Raw genomic sequence first — 14,679 nt, forward strand, 5'->3', positions numbered from 1 at the left:
CAAGAGTTTTAGTATTCTATCAATAAAATGCTCAAACAGTAGAGTTTTTGAATACAAATTATTTTGAACTGAAAATTCTTCTAGTAAGATCAAACCAAGAACAATATCTCAACAAAGAGGAAGAGTTGGTCACTATGGGTCCATTCCATTTATCAGTCTCAGCCCTAGGAAGAAGGCCAAACAGTTCTCAAAAGGTTGCAAAGAAAGCTGCAGGGCCAGGGGTCAAGCTTGCTTGAAGCCACCAAAGAACAGTGTCGACAATGACAACAACCCTAACCAAAGGTAACATCTAAGTTATGAGTATGATTTTACTGAGAAGTGCAATTGGTCATCAACTAAGTCCTTTTGAGTCATATTTTCTCCATCGCAAGGCTCCGCATTGTGGAGTAGCAATAGCTGAGGACTGTTTGGCTGGACTCCAGTGTTGCATGGGAAGATCTACAAGAAATATCATTTGCCTGTAAGCAAGAATTGGTAGGGCCACAAAATGGGCAAAGTGATAGAAAATAAAGGTGCTAAATATCAACTATCCCATGCAGTTCATGCAGCAAATAAAGACTCCTGAAACAGTTTTCTCTGGCCAAGAGTACAATTGACCGAGCTGACATGGATATAGAAGTAGCAAAGCCAATTTTAACGTTTTTGCGTGCAAAGAGCATAGTTAAATGTTCTGTCACCCTCCCATTGTCATTTTATTCCCTCCAATCAATTATGTTGAGTGTGTTTTGGGAACAGACTCTTCAACTAGTGGACTTTCCCAGCAGGTGATCTTGGCTCCGAGTCAGTGCTCTTGCATTTCATTACCCCCTCCCTTGCATTCGAACCCATTCCTTCCCCCACCTCTTGCTTCTTATTTGGCTGCGAGCAGGGCTCGCAAAGCAAGCCAAGCTTCAGCCATGACACTAAGGTACTTTGGGACTTCAGAATTCAAGCAGACAGTGCCTACCACATGGCACTTCAGATATAACAATTGTTAATAAGAAAAACAAAAAAGTCTGGTCAGTGGACGCAGAAGTACCTGAAGACAGCAGAAGAGAAAGAATTGAAGAAGATCACAAAATAAAAAGACCTGCAAATAGAAATAGAAAAACTGTGGCAGAAGCAAGCAAAGGTAGTACCGATAGTAATGGCTGCTTTGGGTTCAATCCCAAAACATCTGGAGTACCATTTGAGCACAATCAGCATTGACAAAACCACCATCAGTAAATTGCAAAAGGCAGCTTGATTTGGAACAGCTCACATCCTGCAACAACACCTTTAATACCCTCACACAACAACATCTGCCTCTCCCAAATCCTTGGGAGGGAAGGACTTGATAGGTGGACAAAATTGCCAAATCCAGTCTAAACATCTGGCTCACAGTTGAGAGCATCCTCATCCATTCTGGCTCTTAGCTCTCTTCAATCAGTTCTTAATAATATTTTAACTGTATATTGGTTTAATAGTTTAATCTTTTAACTATTTTTTTACTTGTTTTACAACCTGTAAGCCACCAGGAGTCACCTTGTATGGGAGATGAGTGGCATAAAAATAGAATAAATAAATAAACAAATAAATAAATGGCATTCCCTTTTAAACACTGTTTTATACAGTCTTACCTATTGAAACAGGAACTTTGCAAGTGACTTGGACTCTTCAGCTATGACTGATCAGGAGCCCAAGTCATGCCACCTATAGAAGAGAACATTTGTATTGTAAGTAGCACCATGTGGGGTCCTTGGTACTCTCTGTGTGTGGTGGCTTGGTGACCATCCAGGTCCTCATTTTACCCACCTTGGAAGGACGGAAGGCTGAGTCAACCTTGAGCCTGGTGAGATTCGAACTGCCAAACTGCAGGCAGCTGGCAGGCAGCAGTAGGAGCCTGCAGTACTGCACTCTAAACACTGCGCCACCCTGGCTCTAAATCTGTCTTATATGTTATGCAATGAAAGAATTTTCATCATGTCTTCTGACTGCCAGTTGATGCTTGTGGCTGCGTTCTGCCAGTCTTCTGTCTGTTTGTGCAATATAATGGTTGTTGAGTCCTTACATTGTATGTTATGTAGATGACTCCTGTTTTTCCTTCTGGGGTTGTTGGGTCTCTTGGGATTTTTTTGAAAGGCTTTAGTTGGCTTGTGGGCTGTGCTGATTCCATGTGGTTGGAGGAGTCCATTGGTGGCTTCTGAGATCTCCTTGATGTATGGCAGTGTGATTCTTTTTAGGGCTGGTGTTGGTTGTGCTGTATTGGGTTGAACGGTCAGGGACTTTTTGATAAAGTGGTGTGGATATCCATTTTGTTCGAATGTGTTGCATAGATGCTCTATTTCCTTTTTCTGCTGTTCTGGGTTGTTGCAGAGTGTTTGGGCTCGTCTGAAGCAACATTTCTGTTGCTAAATGAGACAGCTTTAAGTGAATTTTACTCCGTTTTATCACCTTTCTTGCCACAGTTAAGTGAATCTGATTTCCCTGTTGACTTTGCTGGTCAGAAGTTTGCAGAAGGTGGTCGCATGACCCCAGGACACTGTGACCGTCATGAATGTGAGCCAGCTGCCAAGCACCCATATTTTGACCGTGCAACAAGGAGGATGCGGAAACAGTTGTTAAGTGTGAAAAACGGTCATGTCACTTTTTCCTGTGCCACTGTCACTTTGAACGGGCACTAAACGAACTGTTGTAAATCAAGAACCACCTGAACTTTCTCAAGGTGGGGCATGGCCATCACTTCAGTGATTTTTAATTTGCAATGGATGCTTGAAAAGCAATACATTAAATGCAGTTGATATTGTAGAGGCTCCCAAACAGAAGTATTTTTTAAAATTTATTTGAGGCTTTTCAAAAAAATGTTTTACACAAATAAGTCCATGCCACTTTGCAGCATAGGATAAAATCCAAAAAGGAGGCGGATGAAATATGGAAACCCCACAGTTCTCAGCTGTGCCTCAGCCATGACAGATTAACAGAGTTGGAAGGGACTTTGTAGGTCATCTAGTCCAACCCCCTGCCTAAGCAAGAGACCCTGTATACCATTTCTGACAAACATCCAGTCTCTTCTTGAAGAGATGGCTCAAGTTATGGAGGATGTGAATAAAAAATATTATGTACTGCCAGAAAAGGGGAAAGGGAAGGCCAGAGAGAGCCTGGTGCCTCTGACCTGCGGCTGGTGCCTCTGTGCGTTGCATCTCAGCTCCCCACTCCCCCAGTGCTCTGAGTCAGGGTAGCTAACTTGATCAGCATCCCATAAATTGGATCAAGACAATCACAGGAGGAGATGGAGTTCGGTCTGGTGGTAAATGGCAGAAGCCTCCAGGCAAGGAGCTCACTTTGTTTACCTGGACAGCAGCCTGTCTTTTTCCTCGCCTCTCCATCTCTTCCTTCAATTTCAGTCAGATTGCAATGCCACCAGCCATCTCTCTGACGGTAGCTCTGAGGAGAACTGCCTGCTTTAATCCCTCATTTAATGCGTCAGCAACACTTCTGAAGATCAATTTTAAAAACCAAAGCAACCAATATTATAACGTAATATCTGAATAATGTAAATGTTTCTTTTACATTTTCAAGTGGTTGCTGATTTCCCTTCACCGAAATTATTCAAAATTATGATTTTGTTTCCCAGAAAAATTACACAATCCTTATTTATTAGTAAAAATTCGCATGTGGGAAGGGACTGTTGTGTGCGGGTGGTAACTGGGTTTTACTTTCAGCAGCTGGTTTTTTTAAAAACACCAGACGGGCCTTTTTTGCAATCTGGCTAAGGAGAACAGCAGATGAACAAAAGCTACCAAGTCTATTTCTGCCTCAGCTGTTGATGGGGAAAAAACCCTACCAGATACATCCTACAATTTCGGTCTAGTCCTTTCCAAAGATCATCCAGTAATAGCAACAAATGGAGACATTTATAAAAAGCAAGGAAGTTCTGTACTAGATGATCCAGGATTCCTCCTGATTCTAGTTTTATATTATTAGTGCACACCAGCACTTATGTGGCAATCACAACTCATAGCTTGACAAGAAAAGGATATGTTCAATTTTAAAACAACACTTTTTAAAGCAACAACAACAGGTTTATGCATGCTAACGCATGTTGTTGTTGTTTATGCATGCTAACGCTTTCTGTGGCAACAGCAATTTAACTATCGAGCAAATTCAGATTATTTTTTAACTAAGGAAGACAAAAAACAGCTTCAATGTGAATAGATTTGCTTGCAGCCATCAGAATAATAATAAAGAACACCGTCATTAACATTATCCAACCAATCCTGTACTTTTGAGGTCAATCCCAAAACAATATAATGGTCACTCAGTTTTATAACTCTTCTTTTGGGTTAGGCAATTAATTTATATGGCCACCCATCTCAGCAGTGACCCTGGGCAGCCAATCATAATTAAAAACAACATATTACCCCAAACAAATAGGGCTAGGTAAACAGCAAACAGCCTCAGTATGACCAATTGACTAATTGGTATGACCAATTCATGGACTCTAACTGACATTCAGACCCCTGTGGCCTGGAACACAGCCATGTCTCCAAGACTTTGAAAAGGTCCAGCAGAATTGGGATTGACCTGCTTGGTGGGGTGGGGAGAGGAGATGTTCTGGCCCAGGGCAAGTGGAAAGATAGAAAAAGGTAAGAGGCAGAGATGATTGGAAGAGTAGGAAGGCAAAATATTTGCTGAATACCATCCCGGACAAAGGTTGTCCAGTCTAAAACCTCCAGCGATGGAGCAGCCACAACTCCAAGGAAGCTCTTCCATTGATTGATTGTTCTCACTGTCGGGAAATTTCTCCTTACTTTTAGGTTGGATGTCTAACAAGCTTGTCAAGATTGAACCACTTTGCTTCTTTCAAACCTTAATGCTTTTCAACTTGCCAATGAATGGGGTGGGGAGGGAAGGGGGAAATGGAATGCGGAGAATGTATGCAGAGATCCTGAGAGCATGGAAGCCATCAAGGTCACCACTTCAGGTGCTTGAGAAAGAGATGGACTATTCCCATGACAAGAGGATGTCTCATAATTGGACAACGTGATCACCCAGGGTGGGGAGAAGGGGAAGGTATTGTTTAACTGGGCCAGCATTTGTGCCAAGAAAACTAGAGCTGGTTTTGTTTCTTCAGCAGCAACATAGTGTACCCAATAAAGTATTACTTTTGGGAATTCAATTCTCCTTCAAGTATTTCCTTGTTTTGGGTTCACTAATTGGACAGTTGACACTTCCACCCATTGGTTCTTGTGCTGCCCTCTGGTATTTTGGAGAACAAGTCAATCCTCTCTTCTCTGTGACAGGCCCTCAAATACTGGGAGACAGTTATCATGACTCCCCAGTCCTTCTCCTTGATGGGCTAGACATACCTAGCTCCCTCAGTCTCTTTCTCTAATATTACTACAGGATGATTCAAAAGTATAAGATCTATTTTTTTTCTTGTCCATCCACACAAATCCCTCTTGGCTTCTTGCTCCTCTAAGCTTCCTGCACTATCTCTTCTGCTTTTCATACAAGAATTTTCATACAATAAAGGATGACAGAATCAGAATAGAGCTGGAAGGGACCTTGGAGGTCTTCTAGCCCATCCCTCTGCTCAAGCAGAACCTATACTATTTCAGGCAAGTGGCTGTCTAGTCTCTCCTTAAAAGCCTCCAGTGATGGTCATCCACAATTTCTGAAGGCAACTTCTGTTCCACTGGTTAATTGGCCTCACTGTTAGGAAGTTTGCTTCTCTCTTTGATTAGTTTCCATCTGTTGCTTCTTGTCCTGGCCTCTGGTGCTTTGAAGAATAATTTGAACCCCTCTTCTTTATGGCAGCCCCTCAAATACTGGGACACAGCTACCATGTCACCCCTAATTCTTCTTTTCTTTAGACTAGCCGGACCCAAAACCTGCAGCCATTCTTCATATGATTTAGTCCATCCAGAAGACCAGTTAGATCTGTGGTTTACTTATAGATTCACCTTCAGGCACCTGCAAATGCGTTGTTCTAAAGTGTAGGCAATGTAAGAAATAATCCATCAGTAATAGTTTAATGTTAAACAGTGGGCTCCAAGTCTTAGTGGATGCACACACAAATGTCTCTGTCTCAACTTACCCTTAGGTGTAATAATAATAATTTATTATTAATAGGATAAAATGCCAAGTCCAGACTAACCATTCGGCTGATTGTCCCAAAGGTGCTTTTTCAGGAGGCAACTGGACTTTCTTGTTTTTTCTTTTGAAGACATTTTGCTTCTCATCCAAGAAGCTTCTTCAGCTCTGACAGGATAGTGGGGAATGGAAAGATTTATGCTCTTTGCAGACAGCTGGTCATTTGCATCCTTTAATTTAGAGGGTTGTTGAAGCACCTGGAGGTTTATCTGTGTCCTCAGGGTCACTTGAATGGTGCTAATGGTTCCCGTAGTCTGCAATTTTTCCTCTAGAAATCCATTCCTACTCATTCCAAGGGCGTTCATCCCAAATTGTATAGCTAGAAGTCTGTAGAGATTCTCAGTCATCCAGGTCATGGTTCTCCCAAAAGTGCTTTTTCAGGAGGCAACTGGACTTTCTGGTTTTTTCTTTTGAAATTACTATCTGCAAGGAATATCAATCCTTCCATTCCCCAGTATCCTGTCAGAGCTGAAGAAACTTCTGGGATGAGAAGCAAAACGTCTTCAAAGAAAACCCCAGAAAGTCCAGTTGCCTCCTGAAAAAGCACCTTTGGGACAACCAGGACCTGGAGGACCGAGAATCTCCGCATCCAGCTGATTGTATGACAAACCACAATTTATTAAACTTGTACTTGTCAACGATTCTGGGAGGCTTAAGTTGCGGCTCAGGTTACAAGAGGTCTCTTTACAAAGCCCCGGAGGAGAGTTGGAGAAGGAGAACCGAGGGTCCTCGGCGGTTGCCAGCACCTTTAAGAAGCCTAATTCTAGCAAGAGGAGCATCGCCCAGAGTCCCCATCCACACGCGCCAACACCGCTGCTGCCGCCCAGGGGAGAAGGCGAGCAGGCAGGGAAACGCCCTTCGCCCCGCTCGCCTTCGGCAGGCGCCGCCGGAGTCCGGGAGGGTGGCGGGGGGGCATCCGGGGCAGCGACCCACAAACAGCTGCTCTTGTGGGGACGGAGGCGCAAAGCCGGCCAGAGCGGGCTCGGGGCCCTGTTGGGGAGGCGCGGCTGACCGTCCCGGACCAGAGCCGGCCTTCCACCTTGCCCAGGGCGGCCCCTGCCGACGGAGCGCAGCCGGTCCCACAGCCAGAGAAGAGGCCCGCCGAAGCGGCCCCGCTGCCCGCAGCCCCTCGTCCCGGAGCCTCCATTAGCAGGCGGCGGCGGCGGCGGAGCGGGGCTGAGAGAAGCGGGGCGGCCTCGGCGCCGGCCGAGGGCAAGCGGGGCAAGGCTGCTGATGCCGCTCGGTCGGGACTCTCCCCGCGCCAGAAGCGGCACCTGCGGAGGCGTCCGGGCTCGCGCAGCTGAGGGGGCGGGTCCGGCGTGGCGGGGGGGTCAGAGGAGCGACGGCGCCCCCGCGGGGCCGCCTCGCGCGTGCGCGCCTCTTCCTCCTCTTCTTCCCCCCTCCTCCCCCCCGCTTGCTGAGAACGGCGGCGCGCATCCTTCGCTCCCGCCCGTCGGCAGCGTCCGAGCCCACCGCGTCGCTCTGCCCTTTAGCCGCGGCCGGAGGCGCCGTTGCTCGAGCGAGCCTCTCTTGCCGGCCGAGCCCAGCTCTCCCGGGCGGCAGGTGCGGGGGCGGCGCGGCTCCAGGCTCGGCCGCGACTGGCGGGCGGCTCTCCCGGGAAGGTCCCGGCGGCGGTGCAGCCAGCGGGAAAGCAGCTCCGTGCCGGCTGGCCGGTCGCCTCCCTCGCTCCCCGATGCGCCCCCGGCGGAAGCCCCGGCCAGCGGCGGTGCGCGCCTGAAGCAGACGGGCAGCTGCGCCGGCGAGTCCCGCTCCCTTCCAGGCGTCGGAGGTAAGAGATGGACGGCGGTGCCTCCGCTGCCCGCCCCCTGCCCGCCCGCCCGCCCGCCGGCTCCGGAAGCTCCCTTCCGCCGCCGTCTCCTCCTCGCGCGGCCTCGGCTCTGCCGCCGCAGCTCAGGCTCTGGCTCCGGCTCCGGCTCCGGCCGCGCGTGACGGAGGGGACGGCGGAGCTTTTCCCGGAGGAGCCGCGGCGGCGCTGCCGGTCGGCCAGGATGCGGGGCCCGCGCCACTGCCCGAAACGGGAGCCACCGAGGGACGGCCGGGCGCGGGGGGCAGAGAAGCAGGGAGCCGCTCGGGCGTTTGCAAGCCGGCGCAGCCCTTGAGAGCCGCTTCCCGGAGGGCGCCGGGGGGCGGAGGCGGTGCCCAGCCCGGCCTGGCCTGGCCTTTTCGGGCTGCGGGAGGGAAGGAAGGAAGGACGGAGGGCGGCCTCTACGGGCGCCGGGCAGAGCAGCTGAGAATTTGGGGTGGGAGGGATTCCGGAGCCCGCGCTTGGTCCGGAGCTGGGCAAAGAGCGGCCCGGCCCGTGGCTCAGGCCGAGGGGCAACCGCCAGGCTCGTCGGAGGGAGGCTGACCGCCGCTTCTCTGCCTGTGAGCAACTGAACCATCCGCAGCCGAGACGGGCGCCTGTCGGGGGAAGCGGGGAAAATGCTGCTTCCTCCCCGCGGCGCTTTCCGGGTCTTTTTTCCTCACGCCCTGAAGAGAAAGGCCGCCGAAAGGAAGGGTGCTGGAGGCATCTCAAACCACAGCCAGGCTCCCTGCCGGAATCCTCGGCCCCGGCCAAGGGGGAAGGTGGCTGGAAGCACTTTCCGGAAAGGCCGGAGATTTGCGGCCACAGGTGTGCGAGAGGAGTGGGCCTGGGGGGCTTTCAAGGGGAAGCTGACTGGTACCTGGAGGACAGGTGTGTGGAGGATCTTTGCTGGGCTGCAAGAGAGCAGGAAGGGTCCAGTTGCAAGAGGGGTCCGGTTGACCTTGGCTTGCCCCAGCAGGCTCTGCTCCTTCCTGGGGCTTGTCTTGGCCTCTCTGAAGCAGATGTGCTGGGGCCGCAGCACTCGGTGTGAGCCGGAAGCCCAAGACCTGGAGCCCTGGAGGACAGACAACTGCAGGGGCCCTGGGGGCTGAAAGGAGGGTGAAGGAAGCGGCAGGCCCTGTTTGTGGCCGGAAAGCCTTGTGCCTCAATCGTTGTGAGAGAAGGGCTTAGAGAGAGAGAGACACACACACACACACCCCGTTTGGGCAAGAGGGTCACCCTTGAGCTTTCTGTGGGGAACAGCACCATTGGTTCCTTGCAAGGTTTGCTTTTCCAGCTCCAGGAAAGGAGGGCAGATTCTCCACAGGGAGTCCAGAGACTGACCAGGCAGCTTTCCAGGACAGAGCAGGAGTGGGAATTGACCAGAGCTCACGGCCGGTTTGTGTGTGTGTGTGTGTGTGTATGGAAAGGTGAGCAACTTTATTTGCAGGGATGGAGAGAAGGGTGGGAGGCCAGAAAATGTTTTGATCGAACAACAACAGGGAGCCCAGCTCAGGGAAAGCAAGAGCCCTGCTTTGCTGTGGGGGTGGGGGGGGGGAGAGTCTCCCAAATGGATCCTTTCAGGGACTGGGGTGCCGCGAAGCACCCGATCATCTTCGATTCCGCATCTGCGTTTTGATGGCCGCCCACAAATCGTGGGCTGCGTGTTGGTGCCTGCTCTCCAGATGATGCCAAGTGTGGGGAGGAGGAGTGTGGCTGTGAGGTTCGGTTTTGTTTTGCTGTGCTTGTTACAGCTGCAGTTCCTCTTCTCTTTATTTATCCTGGAGATTTCGAGGTCCCTGAGAGGATCCTGCTTGCTGCACCTGGTCTGTTGGCGGGGGGGGGGGGGGAATACTTGAGCTTTTACTTCTGCTATCCTGTCAAGTGGGGATGAGCGGGGGGGGGGGCTGGCTGGACTGTCCACAGGCACCTAGTTTGGTTGCTAGTCCATTGTTTGGCCCCACAAATACGTCCTACCGTGCACTTTTTTAAATCAAAGAAACGAAGTAACAGATCGGTGACAGTACAATAAAGAACGTGTATATATTGCAGTGATTAAATTAAACATCACGGAAGTTGGAAAAAAGCATTCATGTAACATGCGTATAAAATCCCTTTGCCCCTTAAACTCAGGGAGACCTTTTTGAAGCATCTTTAGATCATAAACCAGGGGATTCTCCTCCAATTCACCCAGAAAGTAAGTCTTAGAAGCAGCAGCCAAGGTCACAGCTGGATAAACTCAGCCTTGTCATTTAGAAGGCTGAGTGGAGCATGTTTTGAACTCGTGCTTCTCTAGCACCCACTCTTCCATCCCAGAACTGTCCACCTCTGGTTTTGGGGTCCACCGCCATGCTGCAACCAGAGCCATGACCCAGGCCAGCCCAGCTGTGGCAAGATGGTAGTCAGTCCAGTGCATGTACAGCATTTCCACTATGTCATTGGAGCCAAACATGCAATATTTCAGGCTAAAATGCAAATTGTTGTTGCTAACCTATGGCTGATTTTCTGTTTTTTTCTATCTTCCAAGTTGGCTAACAACTACAAAAAGCATGAAACAATACAAAATTAAAGCAATGCACATTAATCTTCAAATTAGAATCCTTGTTAAAACAATTAGCCCTTAAGAGTTTGGTGAAAAAAGAAGTAGGTTACTGTGTTCCTAAAACCTGAGAGACACAAAGAGGCCCAAGAATCCCTCATGCCAGAATAGATTTCCTAAATGTGTGGGTATCTGTGGGCAGGGGAGGGTAGAGACCAAAGCACCGGTCCTTCTGGCTGAGGGGGCATTTTGGGCGGATGGAGTGGGTCTTTGGGGGAGGGGAGTGTTCTGCCAAGAGTCAGGTTCTGCATTTAGTGCTGCTTAAAAAGCAGAAATTTGTTTGCAGGGCTCATCTTGGTGCCAAGATTTCTTTGGTTAGCTGGCAGCCGAAGGAAAGGAGACCAGCCTTCGTTCCTTGCAGCAGCTTTGGAAAATTTGGTCTCTTTGATAATTTGGTTTTGCTCCCCAAAATGAAATCTCACAAATTCCTCCTTGTAGATAGAATATACTATCAAATGCGAGTGTGATGTATTTCAGAACTAAAATATTGACAGGCCTGTTCCAATCAAAATCTTCTTCTGATAATATTTTGAGTGTGTTTGAATATAACATTCAGATTACGGTCCCTGTGTTCCCTCCTCCATTGCTATCATTGCCATATTTCAGTTGTTTATGTTTCAGTAATGAAAACTGCTTTAATTGATTTGTGTTGGGGGGGGGGGGAAACGGAAATAAAGCAAACATATTTAATGTAATCCAAATGTCACATTCAAAGAATTTTTAAAAGTTGCTCTGGGTTTCAAATCAAAACGTTTTCTGAGTATTGGTTCCCCCCGTTTACTTGCCTCTTTCTCTGAGCAATGCTGGCTAAATCAGATCTCACGTTGGGGAGGAAAATGAAAAAAATAATAATAATAGAGGAGGCCATTCCCTCCACTTATCTAGTTCTCTTTGTGTCATTTGCAGCCCTCGGGGCTACTCGGTTTGAGCCCTCAGGGGAACCCACAGTCGGTTAAATATGAAATGAGAAAAACAATCAGAAAACAGAGAGCCAGATGATCAGTTAGAAAGAGAGGCACCCTCTGCTGGGACTGAGAAGAGCGGGCAGGGACATCTTCCCTGGGCACCCTGGATTCATGCAGAAGAGGTTGGGTTTGGGGGGAGAGTCCTGAAAACGAATTCCCGTGAAGGAATGGCCCCCTCCATTTTGGGCGGTCTTTGCGTGGGGAGTCCAGGGGCTGCTTTGCCACAATGGAGCAGATTTGTCATCCCGCTAACTTGCACATCATGCGGCTTCCCCAGTGCTTTGTGCAGGTTGTGCTGTAATAGTCTCTCAAGTCTATTGAGCCTTAGATGAGCATTACATTCCCCCCCCACACACACAATTTAGCTCTTTTTATTCTTTTCAACTTGGTGAGATAAGCTCACCAACATTCACGGGCTTCGGCATTGATCCTGCCAGGCAGCAGCCCAGATTGCGCAGGTATATCCGTAGGCTGCTATCTCCAAAGCGGTCATAGAGGTTGTGTCTTTCAAGACACACATTGTCACTGGCTACCTGGCCTTGGAGAAACCCAGTGCAGTGGGGAGACCTCCAGAATTGCCAACTTTGCCCGTGAGACTTCTGGGGAAACACTCCTAATCCAGACCTTGCCTTGGTCTCGTTTGTGATGGACTGTATTGTGTGTTTACTGTGTCAGTGCCAACCCTTAACCGTGCTGATAAACTTTCTTGAGCACCATCTGTTTCCAGACTGGCCTTTGGGCTCTTCCAATGTGGACCCATCACTGTTGCAGTTGAGAGCAGCATTACGGAGGGACCCTCAAGGGAGCTGGCTCTTGGCACTTTTTTGGCCCCTTCAAGTCAGTGTTGATTCCTGGGGACTGCCTGGACAAGTCACAGCAGTTTCCCTGGCAACCTTTTTTTGGAAGTGGCTTCCCTTGCTTTCTTCCTGGAAGTTCCTGGACCAAGGCACACACTGAGAAGTGCCTGGACCAAGGCACACAACTGGCTTTATGCCTAAGGAAGAACTAGAACTCGCACCCTTCTGGTTTCTAGCCTTCTGCCTTAACCCCATACCAAATCCGCCCCCCCCCCCCCATGATCTCTGCATATTGGGTACAAAATATTATATTTGAGCCTTGTAATTTGTGCTTCAAGTAAGTTCTCTTGACTGATTAGTTCTATGATTCGTTGGTTTTCTTGGCTATTCATGATATTCTCAGGGATTTTCTTTATCAGCAAAGTTTAAAAGCACCTGCATTCTCTCTTGCTTCTTTGAAGTCCAATTTTAGCTTCCAAAGAGCTTATTTTTTTTGTTTTATTGTGCAATGCACTTGAGTCAGTTTGGAAGTAGGAGGTGCCTAATTGAATAAATTTAAAAAATCTGAATATCTTTTCCAAAGTTACCCTATCAAGTCTTGGTCTGTGGCATATTTTTTGAGTGCTGCTCCTTTTGTTGCTGATAGGTATCTGATCTCCTCCATTGTTGCCCACTGAGTTGTTCTACAGATTTGCTGGCATAGTTTAGTTACCAATAAAAGAGAATATTTGTAGCTCAGGGAGGGTCCAAAGGAGGGGTTTTTGGTGCTCTCAGAGTTTGATTGTTTTCTTACAGACGTTTCATTACCAAAGTAGGCAACATCATCAATGCCAGTCACTGATGATGTTCACTAGTTTGGGTAATGAAATTCTGCAAGGAAACAATCAAACTCAGAGAGCAGCAAGGACCACCAGAGTTTATTTAGCACCTTTCTTGATTCTTCTGTTGCTCCTTGAATTCCTGTGAGCTTCTGTCTTCGTAATGACCAGAGTGTTTCTCTAACTTTGTCTTCTAAACTTTCTTGTAAACAGGGAAGATCCTCTGAGGAATCTTGGAGGTTGATATCTCCACTGGGCAGAATTTCATCTTCCAGCTTTGCTTGTCATTCTTTGAAGCAGTTTTCACCTGTAGGTTGGTGTCTTTTTAGTACACCAGTTTGAGGGGTGGAGCCTCCTACCGAGTTTGGAGAGCTTTGGGAAATTATCCTGGTTTGTATGCGTCAGTTTCCATCTTGGGTCTTGTTCTAAGATTGCTTCTTCAGGCTTCTAACAGTCTCTTAAATGCTTTGTTAAGCTTCCCTCCGTGTCCACTTCTTGATTTTATTCCACAGTTTTTCTGGTTCCTTAACAGGGAGGTTCAGGGCTTCAAAAGTAATTCCTCACTGGTAACATTTGTTCAAGATCAAATTGTGGACGTTGGTTAGCTTCACTTGGAACTGCACATACACGGTGGGTGATGTGGTCCAGAGGTAGCCTCTGGGCATGTCTTTGCTAATATAACTGAGCTCTTCCATCTCCGTGTCCCAATAATACGTGATTTCTGTGTGCTCCATCTGGTGAAGTCCACATCCGCAGGCTTCTTACGGCCTCCTTTTACACAGTCTCAGACTATGCTGAAAGATCTTTCCCCTTAAGAGGATTTTGTTTAGATTTTACAGATGTTATAATTGCTCCTGATTAGTAGGAGGTCATCTGTGACCAGTTTGGTCCGTATTGAGACTTTGTGTATGTCCCAGTCCCAACTCTCCAGCAGTTCACAGCCAAGACAAGAGAAAAACTTGATATACTGTAGAGTCACCGAGGGCCTAGAGTTCAAATAGCACTATTTTTATACTGCTCCACAGTGCTTTACAGCACTCCCTGGGGCAGTTTACAACGTTAGCATTATTTACATATTTCCCTCAATGATCTGGGTCCTCATTTTTCTGACCTCAGAAGGAAGGCAGGCTGAGTCAACCCCGAGCCCATCAGGACTGAACTTGTGGCTGTGGGCAGAGTTTGCCAGCAATACTGCATTCTAATCGCTGTGCCAGGATGGCAAATGAGGAAAAGGAGATTAAACCTATGCCTGATAAGTCTCAATAAAGACAAAAACTGGTCACATATCGCCTCCTCCTGGCCAGTAGCATTTACAACATAGAGGGTTTGTTTTTGTTTTTAATTTTTTTATAATTAAATGTTTACACTGCATGATTCCAAGTGACTCTGGGCAATTTTGCAATTTACAGAGAACACTAAAACAATTAAATGATAAAAGCAAAAGGCAAAAGGTGGTGAAAACCAGGAAACAACAATAAGCATCTTGCACTGTTCAGAAGAGCGGGTCTTTGTGCCCTTTCGAACGACGGGTGGGTGGGTGGGTGGGTGGGGGCTCATTCTAGTGGGCAGGCGGGGCTACCAG

At 48.1% G+C, this 14,679-nt stretch overlaps 1 protein-coding gene across 1 annotated transcript in view; it reads left to right on the forward strand.

Moving 5' to 3' along the window:
• The first annotated feature begins 7,547 nt into the window (after nucleotides 1–7,547).
• The window catches only part of FAM163B (family with sequence similarity 163 member B), a 47,472-nt gene continuing 40,340 nt past the window's right edge, over nucleotides 7,548–14,679 (forward strand). Inside the window, exon 1 of the mRNA XM_058159422.1 lies at nucleotides 7,548–7,903. The gene's annotated coding sequence lies outside the window, so the exon portion shown is untranslated. The remainder of the gene's footprint in view (nucleotides 7,904–14,679) is intronic.

The sequence above is a fragment of the Ahaetulla prasina genome, chromosome 16 (assembly GCF_028640845.1).
Source record: "Ahaetulla prasina isolate Xishuangbanna chromosome 16, ASM2864084v1, whole genome shotgun sequence".
Classification (NCBI taxonomy): Eukaryota; Metazoa; Chordata; class Lepidosauria; order Squamata; family Colubridae; genus Ahaetulla; species Ahaetulla prasina.